This window comes from Meleagris gallopavo, chromosome 1 (genome assembly GCF_905368555.1).
Source record: "Meleagris gallopavo chromosome 1, MGAL_WU_HG_1.1, whole genome shotgun sequence".
Taxonomy (NCBI): Eukaryota; Metazoa; Chordata; class Aves; order Galliformes; family Phasianidae; genus Meleagris; species Meleagris gallopavo.
Genome location: NC_139404.1, coordinates 38,472,631 through 38,485,508, shown reverse-complemented (window position 1 = coordinate 38,485,508; position 12,878 = coordinate 38,472,631). Strand labels below are relative to the sequence as shown.

The window sequence follows — 12,878 nt, the reverse complement described above, 5'->3', positions numbered from 1 at the left end:
CTGTCTTACTGACAATTAATGTAGACTTCCTTGTTAGACTGGTAATTAGGCCTTCAAAATGCCAGAATCTGGTCCAGGTTGAATATTCTGGTAGAAAATGTGAATAAATAAATCAAAAACTAAAGTTAATGGGAAGTGACGCCATCTGGCTGAAATGCAATCTGAGTGCAGTATGACTGCGCTCTACAACAGGGACCCGGGACAGGGCCGCAGCCGCAGGACTAGGCCTCTTCCCCCATGCTTTGGAGATCCTGCACATAGCACGGGGGATGAAACCAGATGATCACTGTGGTCCTTTTCAACCCAGGCAATTCTATGATTCTGTGCTGTAGGGGAAGGCCTGCTGCACGCCCACCTGCAGAAGCCAGGGCTCTTGCTCATTGGCTGAATCAGATATTTTTTCCCAGTAAAGAAAACAAAATCTGTCACTGTGCAAGACAGAGAAGGGTCTCTCTGATACTGTGGTCGTTCATGTTTATCATCCTGATGAACACTGCAATTGAAATGGCCATAAAAAAACTCATCCTCCAGCTGCATAGCAGTTGATGGCAGAAAGACAAAAGCAGGAATGGGAGGGCTCTCAGCTACATCTAACTACAGAACAAAGCTATGGAAAATTCCTACTGTCTCAAACCAAAAAAATGTGATGAGGGACATCTACTCTTTGCCTCTGTCTTAATATTATGCATATTTGCAACACATGCCACCGAATCAAAAGATATGTTGTTCTTTGTAAGCTTGCCTTCCCTGAAAGGATGTGGGGAGGGAAGCAACTGATGGCTGCTGAGATGTACATCCTGCCTGCCTCATCCATCTCTGAGTCACCTCTGCTTTTAAGAAAACTGATTTGTCGGGAGACAGACGTATAACCATGTTCTGCCAGCTAAGCTGTAAAACACTGCTGCTCCTTTTGACCCAAGCAGTTAGACAGAGGATTTTGGTTCAAAGGAAAATCTAAGATTAGACAGACATTTCTCCAATGCGACCTGATTTCTGATTAAGGGTTCCTGGCCAAGACTGGAACAATACTTGGACATGAGGATCTCTGCAGAAAGTTCAGAGATCCTTTCAGTCTAGTGCCTTCTAAAATATTTCATCTTTAGTTTTCTTTTAACCATTTTTGTTTAGAATCTCTAAGCAAACTTCTGCCGCTGGGGTGGCTCTTGTACCACCTCTGTCTTGAGGAGAAGATACCAAAGGTTGTTCTCTCCCTCCCCTTTTTGTTTTTTTAAGTTGCCTTTTAATAATGAAGGATGCATGATATTAATGACAGGGTGATTTAATACAACCATGGCAACATATTCTGCTGCTGTCTTCCTATTTAAAACATGGGTAATAAGAGGGAGAATCTATTTCTAAGTTGTGTCAAACCTAATTTTTCAGTCCACATATAGTGGAAATCATAAAAAAAGCAGTTACAATCTTTCTCTCATATTTATAGGGGAAAAGGCTGTTCTGGGTTTTTAAATTTCAGATAAAATATCTCTGTTTTCAGTAAACTTTACATATTTCACTTTTGAATATAAAATATGTTTTAGCCATGAAAAAATCATCATTTTGGCAGCAAACCTTTTCTAAAAGATGGAAGGATCTTTATTCTCAAGCAGCAGAAATATTGTTTCTATTTTGTGTGGGCTTCCTTTTTAACTGAGCAATCTGGTTATTTAAAAAATAAACCAAGATGACGTTTCTGTCTGCCATATTCTGCAGGCAAAAAGAAACAGAATTGCAAAGTGCTGTAATCACTGGAATTGGGAAACTGGACTTGATAAGCTTCGTTGCCCATATAATCAATTCAGGTGAGTTGGGGATGAGCAGATGTGTCTTTAAATGGCTGAGCTCCTTCTCCATCTTTCTAGGCTTAAGGGGAAAAAAAGGGAAATTTTAGAGGCTTACTAATATGACTTTTAAAACAAACAATCTTTTCCATCCCTGCTAACATGTTTAGAAGGAGAAGGCTTTTGATTGGGAAAACAGTATAAAATCCAGATCCCAATCTGAAGGACAGCTTCTTCTCTCAATTTTCAAATACTATCCATGATGCTCTTTACTTAGAAATACCTTTATTTTTTGGACTATATGTTTGTCGAGTGATAGGGCAGTCTGAGACTTCTATTAGGCTGGAGGACTGAGTGCACTCACCAGAAAACATAATAATTTTGCTTATGAGTTTGATTTTTTTTTTCCCAGTTTGTTTTGATTTTTCCACAAGCTTCTCTGCAGCTAGCAGAGAAGAGAAGAGAAATTCCTGCTGTGGCAGAGTGGAGATTGCATGATTTATGTTTGAGAGCTCTTTGTTTTAGATGAGTTAGTAATTCTCAATGTCAGTGGAAGAGATGGTCATGAGGGTACAGGGCTGGAAAGCATGACTTTATTGGTGACAGAGATTTGAGGTGAAGAGGGGGAAATTACAGAAACCTGTAGAGAGAAGAGAAACATTTCCCTCCTGAAAAAGGGATTCATTATTTTGAATTTTATTTTTATTTTTTTCCCAGGTAGTAGTACAAAGAGAATAAAGGAGGATAAAGGAGGGTTTGAGAATGGGAGTGTGACCCAAGCACCACTAGTAACACAATAGCCGTTCTGAACTAAATCTGCATTTCTTTTATCCTGTTACCAGGGAAGGCCAGGTTATATTTACTGTTTGCTCCAGTTAAAGAGCACCACAGAGCAGCGATGGCTCCGAAAGAGACTGAGGACGAAGCCTTTGCCTTCGCTGCACTCTGCTGGGGGTTCCTGCCCTGCTCCCCTCCTTCACCCCCTGCCACCTCCTGCCAGGGACGTCCCTACAGCACGGGTCCTTGCACCCTGGGCTTGACAGAGAGCAGGTGATGGGTGCCTGGGATCTGCTTGGATCTAACCTTCCACCACAAGCTTTGTCACTGGAGCAGAAAAGGTGGGAAATAACCTCTTCTCACTGAATCTTAAACCAGAAAAAGGATAGTTAGAAGGAGGGGGTTATCTTTAGGAGCATTTTTTTGCCACTTGTAATTTAGGACCTTCAAAATGTAGCAGGAATTTCCAGAGAAAACTTGACACACACAGACATCTCCAGAGAAGGAAAGGAACAAGATGCAACTACCACTACAAAGTCACTGTTCTGCTTCTTCCCTGACAGCAACAAAACAAGCTGTAGTTAGCATTAAGATCCTTGAGAAAAATCACACCTCCCCAACCTGGTTGGACCCTTCTCATTATTTCCAAAATACAAAAGAACATGCCAGACCATTCACTTGTATTTTCACTTGTTAAAAAGCTGCACTTTCCATGTCAACCAGGCTTACTCCCCCAGGACCTCTTGAGGGGTTGAGTGCTCCTCATTCCCTCTTCAGTGTGCCACTGGAGCTGGCAGACATTTCCACAAAAAAGATTTTTCTTATTCCATTACACTCATTATTTTAAACCCAGGGTTAATTAACTCGTATTGAAGATTGCACACGATTGGTGCAGGCAGCCCCCACTCAGCCCCAGAGTGGGGTAACTGAGCGCACGTATCAAAAGTGACTGCACAAAAGCACAGAGGATTCAAATGAGCATCTCACCCTGCAAGCCAGTGGGACACTTATCACCTAACAAAGCATCTGCAATGCTGCAGTGTTCTGCCTGATGAGGACCACGAGGGTTGTTCTGCTAAGTGAAATGGAGGCAGGATTAGGCTCAATGCCAAGGATTTGTGGACCAAGATTAGCATGCACATTTTTCTTTTGCAGATCCTTCAAGAACCAAGTTGGCCACCCTACCTATTTCCTCTCTAGTGCACCTAAAAGATGTTAAAAACTGCACATTTAAGGTAAAGTTTGGTAGAAATTCCAACTCTCATTTACAGGTATCGTTTATTACGAATGGGCTGTAATCTGATGGGTGCCTCTGACAGAAGCTAGCTTCTGTGTCAGATTCAGATGGTCAAACTCGTCTTGATTACCTCAGTCTTGTTACGTGAGAATTTATAGCATATTTCCTCTGAAACAAAAAAACATGGCCCATAAGCCAGACAGAGACCAGCACGCATTTCTCTCCCAGACCTAGGGAGTATTATCTTAGAAGGCAGCACTGCCATCTGGGGGATGGAAAAGCAATATTTCAGTCACAGTTTGGCTATGGCTGATGGGGGAGAGGGGGAGTGGAAATGTGGAAAAATAAATAGAAGCCTGCAGTAGCTCACAATGATTTTCTTACAGTATACATGAATAAACAATACCCTCTTGGATTATTGCTTTCAATTGAGTAACATTATTTTTCACTTTAATACAAAGGTTCTACCCTTCCAGAAGCATAAGAGGGGTCTTGCCTTTTTAATGTTTATATCATTTAGCAACTGGCTATGTGGTGTAAACACTCTGTAATGAATTCGCTGTAATTCTTTGAATTACAATATTATTCCCTTTTTGTTCACTTACACCAGTAAACAAGGGCAGAGGTGATTTGCTGAGCCCAGCTAATAAACAATTCCAGAGTCCAGTCTGTGGTCTTTGAAATTCGTAACAAATAATAATGCAGACATTACCATACCCATATCTTTTGATATCCTACTGAGCCTATAGTTGTATTCTTTAGACATAGCATTTATTTTGAAACATGTGCCTTATTCCTGAGAAAACTGCAGTCCTTTCATCCCTCCCATCTAGGTCTGTCAGGATTTCCTTCTGCTTCACTAATAGAGAAATTGCTGTGCATACTTACATAGGTAATTATTCCTCCAATTTAACCTAAAGTCCTTGCAGAATATAGAGCCACCAGTCTTAAAATAAATAAATAAATAACCCAACAGCAATAACAAAAACAAATCCAAAACCCAGCAACATGATTTATCAACAAATATAATATTCTGGCATGCAGTCAGCTGCTTCTGATGTCCTAAAATGACTGCATATTCTCTGCATAGGTGTGTTCAGAATGACTCAGAATGTGAGGGAGCAGAAGCTTAACTGAGACCACACTCAGGACAGAAGGGTGATTCCGGCTCCTGCTTTGACCTTCACTTTGTGCTTCCATCCTTCCACCCTCTTGGCACAGACAAGATTGAAAACTGTCTCTCCATGTTATTTTCCTTTTGTTCCCCCAAATGAAGGTTAGTCTGCAACCAGATCTGCTGTCTGCTAACACAGGCAAGGGGGAAAGCTGAGATCCTGCAGTCAGACTGCTATTTTGAGAGGTGGTACAAGCTCTGTATCTGCTTACGCTGAGCATGAAACCATGTCCTCCGTTATGCAGTTTACAAACCTAATAAATGAATCATATTTGAGGTAGCATATATTAGTCCACCAGAAGATTATTGCATGAAGATACTGATAGTCTTTGGGGTTTTTCTTTTGTTTTGTTTTAAGGATTAAACACATTATTTATGTCTGTAAAGCACACAGAAGGGATTTTCCTTATAAATCTAAATCAACATAAAACAGAACAAGACTCTTCTGACTTTATGAGCAGACATTTTTATGTAGATTCTTACATAACTATATTGTGTAAGCATACACAAATGAATTACACCAAATAGTAATGTTTGAACTGACTTGCTACTTATTTTTTATTTACCATTAAGTGCAAACAACTTTCCTCTGCATTAAATCACTTTCTTCTTATGTCATCTTTAGTGAGCTATATCTATTGCATCGCTGCTGAAAATATTCTCCTGCAGAAGATAGAGAACATTTTTAATTCTGTCTTACAAAGCACCATTTTACACATTCTTTTTTTTTTTTTTTCTTTTTCTTTTTTTTAATGGATCAGTGCTACATACTAAAGTCTGAAGACCTCATGAAGATTTCTTATGAAATATATTGGCCATCAGACTGTCTTTCCATACCCACAGAAGAGACTGGTATAGTATCTCTGTTCTTGAGCAATTTGGCAGTTTGCTTTAAGAACTGTTAAAGATGTAACCAGAGGGTGGCTGTTGAGCTATGTGCAATTTATGTGACTCCCCAGCACAGCTGGATCCAGATGTCTCAGCTGTGGGAGCTCCCCTAAGTCCTCAGCTGCAAAAATTGACCCAGGAGGGACAGCCAATGTCTGCAGCTGAAGCCAAACCTTCAAGACAAAAAGGAAGAGTTCCAGTTGATTGTGACCACATGAAGATTTTGGAACCTGGCCTTAATGTTGGCCATCCTTCGCCCATAGCATCAAAAAGCAAATTATTGCATATTTGTCATACCACAAATGTCTGCTGCTACTGACAGCTGCCATTATTTTATGTACTTTTATGAGTAACAAATTTTGCTCTAATATAAGACATTAAAAGGCGTTGATACTGAATAACAAAAAGTGCCATTCTGGCCTTGTAGCTAAGTGTGTTTTGAATAAAAACTAAATGCAATTTTTAAGGTCCTCAACAGATTTCATACTGTTAGCTAAGCCAACAGCATTCCATTTCAGCTAGCTTTGACCACTTCACACTTTACAACATGTCTAACATCAAGACTGCATAGTATTTTATCATCTCAGGTCAGCTAATGTTTTTTTCTTTTGAAAGTCTCACAACACTTAAGAACCCCAAAGACATAGGTGATGTATTCATAGTTGCCCAGGGGTTTTGGACACCCAAATCTCATTAATTATAATGGAAAAATAGGCTTTCAGCCCCTAGAGGCAAATCTGAAAACCTCAGCCAGATGGTATTGTTATTAAAGCACAGAACTGGGAGTTAAGAGCTGATGTGAAGAGCCTCACAAAGAAAACAGTACTGTGCATAGGAACAATTAGTAATACTAGATTTACCAAGAAAATACAGCTGCATGGGTACAAATCTAAATGTCATCTATTCTACATTTAGCAAAAAACTAAGAACATCAGCACACAGATCTTTAAATTTTTTAGCTTTCTTGTGTCCTGTTACATCCCTCTAAGCCAATTCTTTTCTTTGTGCTGAAGTTATATTGCTCCTGCAGTAGCACATGTGGAAGTGGCTGATACGTCTCATTTTTTACATTCACACTTTAAAAAAGGTCTAACCATTCAAATAGAAAGAGATTACATATTTTTTGGATTATAGTTTCAACCTAGTGAGTATAGTTTATAATAAGAAAACTCTACACTAGAATCATTTTGGAATGAACTATATATGAGGGTTTTTAACAGCTGAGGAAAGGGATAATAAACAAACAGACCACATAAAAAAGAAGAAAAAAAAAAACAAAAAAACATCACAAAAAAACTCTTCTTTGTTCATTTTAAAGGAAGGTCTCAACAGTCTATTCAGTACAATAAGACAGCTTCATATTCTCACCCATGTAGGAATCAGGAAATCAAAAGAATTAGAAATACTGTGTATCTGGGCAAGGAAGAAATCAGAGCTTGCTTTCAGATCTAGGTTTTCCTTTAAATTGCACAGCCCTTGCACAAAATATGGTGGGGTGACCAGCCAGAGACAGATGGAGCCATGTTCTAATCAGCACTGGAAGAACTGCTTGCTGTAAACACAGATATTAAATTTGCTTGTGACAGCATTCATTTTCATTTGACAACATTCTGGCCCTTTAACCAGAATAAAAGCTTGCAGACAGTGACAGAAAGGCTTTTAAGACTCTACAGTTTTGCAGAGTGGAAGGACATTTCCTGCTGGAGTCCAGAAGCAAACACTGGAGCATCAGGGGTTGTGTTATTCATAGTCCTTACAACTGTTACTCCCTTATAACCACTATAGCATAAACTGAGTTATGTCTCAAGGGTTTATTAGACGTCTGCTTCCTTATCATTTTATAGCAGGAAACCGATTCTCTTCTCTATTTTCCTACATAATACATGATATTATTTGGCTCTCAAAAAATCAAAGCTGGGGAAGCTATATATTTCAAAAAACATTACATTTCAGAAAGAGTCTGTATTGTCTAGGGGTCAAAGCATTCATAATCAACTCAGTCTGTTCATTCTCCACCCTCCCCCCTCCAATCCTTTGCTTTTGCTTTTGAGTCTGGCCATGGTAGACAGCATCCTGTAGGACACATTGTCTTCCAACTACTTTGAAGCAGCATTTTCTTGCTGGGAGTTGCCTTTGCTCTGAAAATGAGGGACCAGTGAAGGTGGAAATGTTTCATCTATGTTACATGCAACATTAAACCCTTGATGGTAAAGAGATAAAAGGATGTAGGGTGATTCTATGGCGTTAAACTGAGTGGCTAGTGCACAGCATAATTTTCCTGGGGAAGCTGAATGATGGTGTTATGGGATCAAGCTCTTGGCTGAAGATGTGAAACTAAGTCACACCTCTATGTTGCTGCTCAGGAGCTAGATTGCAAGCACTGCCAAATTTACAAAACTGCAGAGGAGGAGTTGTAAAAGAACTTTAGGAAACAGGCAGATAGTACCATGTAGGAACAGAAGAGCCTCCCAGAGAAGCAGCCACATGGGGGAGAAGTGAGAGAGGAAGGAGGCTGCACTTTGCCTTTGTCCTGAAAGGGGTGAGGGAATGGATGGAAACTGGAGAGTGGCAGAGTGTATAAGAGGTTACCAGTGGTTAGGGTTAGCAGACAGAGTTGGACAGGCCATTTGTGTGACTCTATACAACTGCCCTTTTTCTATTTTGTGCCAGAATTTGTATATTTTTATTTGTTATGGAGAATAAAGAGGATGGATATATTTACTTCCACCTTAGAGAGTCTTTGAAAAATTCAGAGAGGCCAGTCCTCTGAGCGGTGTGAGACTTGATCTAAACAAAAAATGTAGAGACAGATTCTGACAGATTCTGAGAACAGAATCAGGCAACTCATCTGCAAGGCTTTTCTTACAGAAGACTTGTAGATGGCTACCCTCTGCTTTATCCCATGAAACACATCAGGAAGGCCACAAAAGAAGCCAGCACTTCAGATTCTGCAGCCAAAGCAGGACTCAAGAGCTGATGATGTCTGAATGAATACTGATGAATGAATACCAAATGAATACAGTCAGCAATTTGGTCAGCAGGGGACCTGCAACTGTTATCAGTGGGAAAATAGGAAAGGTTAGAGCTTCTCTGTTGTTGTTTTGTTGTTGTTTGTTTTCATTTGTTTGTTTTTGTACCAAACCAGAAGTTTTCTCCACATTTATAAGCTATGTAATTTTCACTTAAGATTCTATACAAAATAGATGGGATATTTCACACAAATGGGTTTATAATGGACACATTCATGCTGCCTGAACTGTAATGGGGGATAGCTGTAAGGAGGGAACAAAAAAAAAAAATAAATCAGCCTACAGAGGAAAAAGATCCTTCACCTTTGCCATATCTTGAAAGGCAGCAAGACAATTTTTTTGTCTTTTCATAAGGAGCCTGGCCTGAGGCCATTCTTCCAGTCACACTGGAGGGGAAGAGCCTTACAGAGCCGTCACATGTCCTAGTCTGCCCTTTCTAATATGTATCCTTTTTTGTTAAGGAGGCAGCTTTAATTGAAAATATGTCTGCTCGAGAAAGAACAAGGGTCATGAACTTGCTCCACGGTGGGAGCCTGCAGGAAAAAACTGGCCCAGCTTTGTTAAAATGCCTTTCTCATGCAGCTGGATACAGTCTCTGCAGAATTTAGTTCTATTCACAGTCATGCCCAACCCCCCACCTCCTTCTCCCAGCTGCTTACTTTTTTTTTTTTTTAGTGGCTGGTACAGCAGAGATTAGTCCAAACGGGATTATCTCCTGAAGAGAGAGGAAGGAGAAACCAGATACAGGCCAGCACACAGAACCTCCATGCAGGAGTGACCCTCAGCCACATTGCACACAGCCAGGTCACTTATTTCCAACCAATCTGAACAGCAAGGCATCTTACAGAGACCCACGCTACAGTAACTATTTGTAAAATTGTCCTAACTTATGCTGTCTTCATAGTTTTCAGTTGCACTACCGCATTTTGCCCAACCACCCCAAAAAAATTCCAGCTCACATTGCTGCAAATCACAAACTAAGGATTAAGTCTTCTTCACATTGTGAAGTTTACAAGAGCTGTTCAAAAGAGAATCAAAATTTCAGTCTTATTATCAAATCTGGTAACCAAATCTGCCAGCCACAGGAAAGCTGAAACCTTAAGTAATATAGCCTTTGAAAAAGTATTATTCTTCCACTAGGTTGCCTTCCTCCTTTTGTTTGATTGACCTGTCCCACTTAAAAGATATAAGTCCTACCTCAACCAAACATGACATCTAGAGAGTTTTATCTTGAAGCTGAAAGGATTATTTCTTTCCAGCACCCAACCTTTCCAGCCTCTTGTTACATGGGTACAACTCCAGGGCCTCACAACTGCCTCAGAGAGACTCACTCACTTGTGAAAGACCTGTTTGCAAGGAGGCCCACAAAAGAGAACTGTGCTCTTCAAAAGGCTGGTGAAAACCTCAAGGGGATTAGTTACACACCATTTCCCCTGTCCAGTACAATCAGCTGAGGCTGGGAAAGGGCAACTTTGCTCTTTTGAAGCCAAAGTTATGTGGTGTAAATTTATTCTTTTTCCCTAAACCTTTCTCCAGTGGTAGAAACTGAATAGACTTCCTCCAGGTTCCTCCACAAACTGTCCATCACTCCATCATGCTGCTCCCAATATCTCTCAGTGATGGCAGAGACAGCCCCCATTTATCTTTGATTTTTTTTTTTTTTTTTTTGTCTGATAGAAAAAGCGTGACAAATATAAGTCAATCACTCTTTTAAAGGATAACAGCAGGAAGATTGCAACATTGCTCCTCAGTCACAGCTGCTCTAAAGAAATGTATTGTCCCCCTGTGCTGATACTGGAGGGACAGCTTGTTAAATGGTGTAAAACATCACAGTCGTAATCTTATAAGAGTTTCTGAAGAAAGGGTTTCATGGCCATTGTGGATAGATGTCTGGTCTCCATCATATAAATATTTTCACGTATCTCTCTTGTAAATTATCAGCAATAGAGAGCAAAGTATACATTTTGATGATGAAGAGCTTCATATAAACAGAATGACTGGCAATGCAGCATCTGCTTTGCTCAATCAAAAGTGAACACTATGTATCCAACATAACCTTAAGTTACTGCGAAAAGCAAACACATTTGTAATTCATCTGTTAGAACAGCAACAGAAGCAAATTAACTGGCTGCTACCATATGAGAAATAGGATAGAAGCATTTTAGTTGGAAATAAAGTTCATGTAAGGTTTACCTCACACTCTGATTATTCAGTTTTATTGTCTGAATTGGAGAGCTCCTAGTTCAACAGCAAATTCAAGTGCATTCTTAAACTTTCCTAAGGCAAGCAACCATATAATGGTTTTGGGATGTCCATCTGCAACCCAGTAAAGTGGCCTTTCCACTAAAATTCAGTGGCTACACCTATCATGTCCCTTAAGAGATGCCTCTGCGGAACTCTAAAGGTGCTGCTAATTCTATCTTGACTGTGAATGTGCCCCTTTTGAAGTGTCTGACACCCAAGGTGCCTGAAAGCATTTTAGGCTTACCTGGCTTAGGATGCCATGAACTGTCTTACCATGTTGCCAGAGCATCCCGAAGAGGCTGTATAATTGTGGCTGCTGAGATAAGTTTGTGTATGGAGATGTGGGGGAGGCAGAGAGCAAACAAAGCTCCTCTTACACTATGCAGGCAAACACAGCCTCAGAACAGACCCCTGCTGAAAAGGGCTGGGCTTAACAATTTAAACATAAATTAGGAAAACAGTTATCAGATTAAATAAAGACATTCGAACAAACCAGGACTGTGGTTGGTCAAAAATTCAAGTCAGGCATTTTCTTCCTGTAGTTTTGCAATCTTATTCAAAAGACATTTATTCTCTTCCCGCTCCACTTCACCCAAGCGTGATGATCATCAAACAGGAGTTGTTCAGCCTCATTGCATGAGATGAGCTGTCTTGCTCACAAGTGGCCAAACCCTCTCCTCTTCTCCAAATTCTTTTAAACTGAGCTACTGATCACACTTTTTGTTGCAGTAGTTTAAAGCTGCAGAACAGCAGAACAGTAGTGAGGAGATGTAACAAGTCACTGATAACTCAGTCATGGGGGCAAGTTTTGAAATGCAGATTAATAATAATTGTTATTCTAACAGAAAATTTCCATCTGTGCTTGTACCTAGATCTCATTTTATGTCACTGTTGTTATCACTCCCTTCAGCTAGGAAAGGAGGAGCCCTGGGTTTTGATTCAGGCTTCTAATGAGAGAAGAACAGAAACCTGCTGAAAAGAGCAGAAGGTATCCATATGGGTGAGAGCAGAAGCCAGATAGACAGTAGTGTAAATTAAACTGCTACATCTAATCCTTCAAGGAAACTGAGACAGGGATGGCTCCTAGGATATTACTTCAAGGAGTAACTCTAAGCACAGATTGGAGTATAAATTTGGTATTACAGATATAAACAAAACCTGATGAGAAAGATAAGGACACACTTCATTTGGGAAATAAAGACATCAAGGTGAAGGTGTTCATATAACCTGCAGTAAGGATGTAATGAGACACAAAGAATGAGTAACAGATTTTTGTTTGAGTCACGACCACTTCAGGGAATATTAGTAAGAAAATTCCTCTGAAGCAGGCTCTCTTCCCAGGAGAAAGCCTTACAGGTGGGTAGAGGGAGATCTGGAGGGCACAGAAGTGAAATCATCAGCAAAGTTCCTGAATTAGTCATTCTGTGATGAAAACCTGCTAACAAGGCAAAAAAAAAAAAAAAAAAAAAAAAGGTGAACCTGAACCACAGTCTCACATTAACAAAACAATGTGTTGGTTCTCACAGAGTGCTTCATCATCTCCTGAACTAAGAAACAAGAGTTCTGTCCTCGATATCACTTACTGCTTGTTCTTATGTATAAAGAATCAATGTTTATAACATTATGATGAAATTATTAGTTGATAGTTGCCTATTACAATACAATTGCCAAAATAGGATAAGAAAATATAACCTACAATTTACACAGTCATATATACCCAAAGCAGAAGATATCCAAGACAGACAAATGTA

The 12,878-nt window shown here is 39.9% G+C and overlaps 1 long non-coding RNA gene across 1 annotated transcript in view; it reads right to left on the bottom strand.

The window, feature by feature from the left end:
• Window positions 1-11,502, bottom strand: part of LOC146545258 (uncharacterized) — a 36,963-nt gene extending 25,461 nt beyond the window's left edge. Inside the window, exon 1 of the long non-coding RNA XR_014881236.1 lies at window positions 11,372-11,502. This is a non-coding gene — a long non-coding RNA (uncharacterized LOC146545258). The remainder of the gene's footprint in view (window positions 1-11,371) is intronic.
• Window positions 11,503-12,878: the final 1,376 nt, after the last annotated feature.